The sequence below is a fragment of the Saccopteryx leptura genome, chromosome 10, assembly GCF_036850995.1.
Source record: "Saccopteryx leptura isolate mSacLep1 chromosome 10, mSacLep1_pri_phased_curated, whole genome shotgun sequence".
In the NCBI taxonomy this organism is placed as follows: Eukaryota; Metazoa; Chordata; class Mammalia; order Chiroptera; family Emballonuridae; genus Saccopteryx; species Saccopteryx leptura.
The window spans coordinates 8,782,501-8,788,983 of record NC_089512.1 but is presented as its reverse complement, the minus strand read 5'-3'; positions in this window follow the sequence as shown (position 1 = coordinate 8,788,983).

Here is a 6,483-nt window from a genome sequence, read left to right as displayed (position 1 = left end):
CTGTGCTCACGCATTCTTTTCATCCCAAGGCCACGGGAGGGCCCTGGGCTCCTGATCCCTCTCCTTGACTCCTGTCTCCCCCACTGCGGTCCGTCCCTCAGAAATGTTTCAAGACCGCAGAGCTAACACTGCTTCCAACACACCTCGCTGGCCCCTCCTCTCCTCTCACTACATTCTGTCCTCGAGGCAGCTCATCCTTCCTCTGGAATCATCCAAGGCCTTCCCAGCAAGCCAGGTCCACACACCAACCACTGTACCCTCTGGTCGGGCTTCTGTTTTATTTTATCATATCCTGTGTTCATGCAGGGGAAATACTGTTCAGTTAAACTATTGTTTATGAAAGGAAGGAAGGAAGGAACCAAGGAAGGGAAGGGAAGGGGAGAAAAAAGAAAAGAGGCCAAGTTCCTCCCAAGCCTTTGGAACCGTGACTTTGAGTGAGTGCCCAGGTAGGCCAGGCCAATGTTTTTGAGAAATGGAGATGTTAAGTGTGTGTATGGAGGAGAGAGGAGAGAGAGCACTCCATTATTCTTCGGGTAAACTCCCTGAGAGATGAGATCGCTTTCTTCTTGTTCTCTCTCCCACACTTCTTGTTCTCTCTCCCACACTTCTTGTTCTCTCTCCCACACTTCTTGTTCTCTCTCCCACACTTCTTGTTCTCTCTCCCACACTTCTTGTTCTCTCTCCTCCTCTTCCCACTCCGCTGCCCTGCAGAAGGCCACCCGTGAACCACATGGCTCTTGTGATCTGGCTACTGACAACAGACCTCTGTGGATCACTTCACTCAAGCTGGCCAAATAATTCTCTTCAGAAACTTTTTAAATGATTCTCATACAGAAAACTGTAGAAACAGACAGGTACAACTCAACAACTTCTCCCAAAGAAACACTCAGGGAACCACAGCCAAGGTCAAAAAAATAAAACATTGCCCATGTCCCCTTAGACCTCCACTCACACTTCCAACCTCTCCCCATCCCACAAGATGAACTACTATCCTAATTTCTAAAGCTATCGTTTATTTCTGCATCTATCTGAACGTTATATAGATGGAATTATTCAACATGTATTCTTTGTATCTGATTTCTTCATTCAACATGGTCATCAAGGCATCTATATTTTATTTTCATTTCATTTTCTATTAATATATAGTATTAAAATCTATTTTTGTATATTGTCCTTATAGCTAGCAATCTTGTTAAATTCGCTGATTAATTCTAATTATTTGGATATTTCCACAAAGACAATACAGAGAGCTTCATTACTTTTTTCCCATCGTTTTGCATGGAAGAGACTTTGGGCACAATGTTGGCTGGATCAAGACATCCCAGTTGGAAAGCTTTCAACATTTCACCCATTAAATAATTATAAATTAAGGAATTTCCCTTCAATTCTCATTTTTAACATAAGTGAATGTTGAATTTGGCATCTATCAAGCGAACCATTTGATTTTTCTCTCTTGTGATGAATTGCACTGATTTATTTTTGTAGGCCAAACCAACCTTACGTTTCTTTTTTAAAAAAACTATATATATTGCCCTGTCACGGTCATTTTGCTCTCGTTCCTCGCATGAGGCACTTGTCGCCGAGACAGTGACTCATCAGAGACCGCATGGCGTACACTGAGCTCTGAGCCTGTTCCGTGTTCCTACTCAGGGCCTCTACATCACCCTCGTTTTTGTCTGAGCTGTCTACTAACGATTCAAATCTTCAATAGGTCCGGGAGGACATTTCTTCTACAGGCGGCAGAGGTTGCAGTGGAAGGTGAAGGGCACACGTGGAAAAGGGTTTTCGGCGGTCACAGGCGTGCCTGTGTTCTGCGGTTCCTCAGCAGGCCTGGTCAGATGCTTCCAAGTGCCCCGGGTGATGTCAGGCGCTCCCTGAGTGCTTGGGAGCCAGTTAGGTCTCCTCCTCTTTTTCAGGTCATTCCCGGAGGTGGACTCTCTATCAGTTTCTGGATCTCTAGAACCGAGTTCTTCCTAGGGGCTGATGCCAACTTATGATGAGGTTTTATGTTCCCTGCTGGTATCCAAAGAGGAGCTGTTGGTGAGAAAATTGCAACATACCCTCACCCCCAGGTTAGCAATTTGACTGGATCCTGCCACTCAGGGCCAACTAACACATCCCGGTACAACACAAGAGAGAGGCTTGGCTGGTATAAAATGCCTCTGGGCTGCAGTAAGTCCAGATGAGAAAAATGTTCAAACAATTAAGAGTACAGCCTGACCAGGTGGTGGCACAGTGGATAGAACATAGGACTGGGACGCAGAGGACCGAGGTTCGAGACCCCAAGGTCACCAGCTTGAGCGCAGGCTCATCTGGTTTGATCAAGGCTCACCAGCTTGGACCCAGGGTCACTGGCTCGAGCAAGGGGTCACTCAGTCTGCTGGAGCCCCATGGTCAAGGCACATATGAGAAAGCAATCAATGAACAACTAAGGAACCGCAACGAAGAATTGATGTTTCTCATCTCTCTCCCTTCCTGTCTGTCTGTCCCTATCTGTCCCGCTTTCTGACTCGCTCTGTCTCTGCCACACAGAAAAAAAAAATTAAGAGTACAAAAAGCCTTATACAGTTGTTCTTGTGGGGCAAGTCTCCTCCTGACTCCCCCTTTTCTGTTTGTGCTGTTGATGCTTTAAAAGGCTCTTTCTACGGTACCTGTAAGTTTGGGTGAATCCCTCAAGCTCCTGAGACCCTCAAAAATGTCCTAAGTTCCTTTTTGTTTTCCTATCAGGACAATCCTTCTTCTAAAGTCCTTTCCTTCCTCTCCTTTTCTCACCTCTGTTCACTTTCCCAGTTCCTTCTCTTTTTGTTTCTTCCCTCTGCACAAACCTTCTGCAACCCGCACAACCCTTCTTCTCTATTCAGAAATAACCAGCTTTCAGAACGATTTACTTTCTTCCTTTTCCTTTCAAAAATGCCTCCATACCTTATACCATTTACCATTAAAAAAACATCCAAGGCCCTGGCCGGTTGGCTCAGTGGTAGAGCGTCGGCCTGGCGTGCAGAAGTCCCGGGTTCGATTCCCGGCCAGGGCACACAGGGGAAGCGCCCATCTGCTTCTTCACCCCTCCCCTCTCCTTCCTCTCTGTCTCTCTCTTCCCCTCCTGCAGCCAAGGCTCCATTGGAGCAAAGATGGCCCGGGCGCTGGGGATGGCTCCTTGGCCTCTGCCCCAGGCGCTAGAGTGGCTCTGGTCACAGCAGAGCGATGCCCAGGAGGGGCAGAGCATCTCCCCCTGGTGGGCAGAGCACCGCCCCTGGTGGGCGTGCCACGTGGATGCCGGTCGGGCGCATGCGGGAGTCTGTCTGACTGTCTCTCCCCGTTTCCATCTTCAGAAAAATACAAAAAAACAAACAAACAAAAAAAAAAACATCCAATTTCTTTCCAATTAATCAGAATTCTCGATTTCCAGAAACCTTAACTTTCAGTGAGGACTAAGTTAATATCAATAATTAGCAATTTCAGATTTATACTTTTATGAACATATTTCATGACCTTTAGAAACAGGTTTTTTCACTGTTTTGAAAGAACAACTGTTTTGTTTGAACATTTCCTCATCTGGACTTACTGCAGCCCAGAGGCATTTTATACACGCCAAGCAACGGCCTAACCCTCTCTCCTGTGTTGTCCCGGGATGTGTTAGTTGGCCCTGAGTGGCAGGATCCAGTCAAATTGCTAACCTAGGGGTAAGGGTATGTTGCAATTTTGTCATCAAACAAAACAGTGAAATAAACTTATACTTTCAAAAGATGTAACAGTGATAACAGGAGCCTTCTGCCCAAAACATTCAAGAAAATCAGAAAAAAATTCAAGATCCAGTCTAATTTCTGATATTCACAACTGTGTGTTAATGGATTTTACCAAAATATTTTTTTTTCTTCCTAAACGTACCCTTTGGTTTGTTTGTTTTTAAGCCAAATTAATATTATCCTAGTTAGAGTATTAAGTCCAGTTTTAACTGGTCCTGGTCGTTTGTATTAACACAATTATTCTGAACACAACCAGAAATAGCAACTGATCATCATGATTTCTTACAATCGGCTTTATAAGGAATTTTCAGGTTAAGTGTTAGTTAGCCCCTCGGGGCACACACAAAAGGCACACTACACAGGGGCCATAAGGCTCCGCCTGCAATCTTCCTGAAAACGTCCTTCTTGGCCACAGCGATAACAAGTTTCTGGCAGCAGGGACCTGGGCTCGATGTCATTCAGTCCCTACATTTTGACAAGTGTGAGTCATCTTTGCTAGGTTAGGGTTTTGTCGTCGCAAAGGGCGAAGACTTTCTGACAATCTTCATTGGCATTTTCTCGTGCCAGTTGGAACGCGAGGACATTGAGTACTGTCTCTTTGTCTGGAGATGGCATTTTGTAGACAATTAACAAGATCTATATATATATAAGGTTCATTCGCCCCTTGTCTGAAGATAGCAGAGGAGCCCGTGGGGACTTTGGTGTCCAGAACTTTACCCCCCACGCCCTGTAAGCAGCTTGGTAAAAACCATAGGAAATGCAGCTCTGTTTCATTTGCCACTGAGCCTGGGGAGTTTCGTAGGTGGCAGTCCCAAGTAACATGTCAATTCCAATTGGAAACACCAGCTCCTAAATTTTTCCTGGCCAATCGCTGAGCGGCATCCTGGTATTCTTGTAGCCAGACACTGGACTGGGCAGTGGTGGTTACTGCTTTCATTCACCCCTCTCAGTCCCATGGGGTCATTAAATATCCCGCCCCTAAAGCAGCAGTTCTCAACCTGTGGGTTGCGACCCCGGTGGGGTCGCCTAAAGCCATCCGAAAATACATAACGCATATCAGGTATTTACATTCCGAATCATAACTATAGCAAATTACAGTTATGAAGTAGCTACCAAAATTATTTTTTGGCTTGGGGTCACCGCAACATGAGGAACTGTATTGCGGGGTCATGGGGTTAGAAAGGTTGAGAACCACTGCCCTAAAGGCTCTACGATTCCCTTGGATCCATTTTCAGAGCCAGCACCCCATTTGCTCCGGGTCTTCAAGGTCTAAGTTCTCTTTCGGATATCGAGGACACTGTTGACACAATAAGCAGCTTTGTGATTTGCCTATCGGTGACCTTACATCCCGCATGGTGGAGGAGGCCGTGGAGTTGCAGCTCACGGTTACGCTGCTCGGGGCGACAGGAAACTTCACAGGCTGGAGAGTAAATGAAGGTGAGGTGGGGAGAGGGAAATGGGGGGTCCACTGGTCTGAAACCTATTTGACCTCGCCGCCTTCCGAGGGGACGCTTCTCTTGCTAAGACAAAGTCCACACGTGGGTTCCTTCAGGTTACTGCACAGCTGTGACTGTGGCCACGAGAAAGCTGAAGCCGAGGAAATGGGCTTTTTCTTTTTCTTTCTCTCCATCTATCCCTTCATTACCCAAGAGTCTCCATGTCCACTAACTTTCGAGGGTGGAATTCCCCTTTAAAATTCAGATAATAAAGCCCTGGAGCCGATCTCCTGCAGTGCCCAAGGCTCAGTGTGTTCTCAGAGCCCCTGGGTCCGGGGCCCAGTCTCCCCTGACGTCTCCCCCCCAGTCCCGGCTGCTCCCCATGACTGCCCTCTACCAGCCTCTCCTTCCCGGGGCTGCGGTCCTCTCTCCACGCGCCTCCCCGCGCGCGCGCAGACCCTGCCCCGGTGTTCCTCCCAGGGTTAGAGAACAGGCTAACCTGGAGCAGAAGAGCACGGCGACACCTTAAAGGACCCCCAATAATGCAGAGAAAGGAGGTGAGAGGGGGGGAGGTTTGGACGCTGAGAGAACAGGGTTTCAAGAAGGACTGTGTGGTCAACAGGAGAATCGGCAAAGGGCTCGGAGTGGAGAGATCTGAAGGCCCCCGGGGCGTGGCAGTGCTGGCTGGCAGGGGTGTCCTCCAGAACCGCACCGCCCCCCCCCCCCAGAGCGAGCAGCAAAGGGCTCGGAGTGGAGAGATCTGAAGGCACCCGGGGCGTGGCAGTGCGGGGGCAGGCAGGGGTGTCCTCCAGAACCGCACCCTCCCCCCCCCAGAGCAAGCGGCAAAGGGCTCGGAGTGGAGAGATCTGAAGGCCCCGCGGGGCGTGGCAGTGCGGGGGCAGGCAGGGGTGTCCTCCAGAACCGCACCGCCGGCCAGGAGAGCAGCGGTTTGACTCCAGTTACAGTGGGGGAGGAGAGAGTGCAAGAGTGACCCCCCCCCACCCTCCCACCCGCTGAAGACAGTGAGGGCAGCTGCTTAGACCGCGGGTGAGGATGTGGCTGAGAAGGGGGCAGAGGGCACTAGTGACTGGAGGTTAAGCAGAGGATGAGAGCCCAGAAGGGACGAAGGTGTTTCAGGTCCTGTGGTGCCTGTGTGTGCACATTTACAGTGCTGCTGCTGCTCCCTTAAAGTCCCAATGCTCGCTGGTCTTCTCCACGTCGGTTTCTCTCGCTGACCCCTTGATTCCTATTCTCTGTCCCCTCCCCCTTCCCTGGGAACACACACATGCACTCACGCACATGCA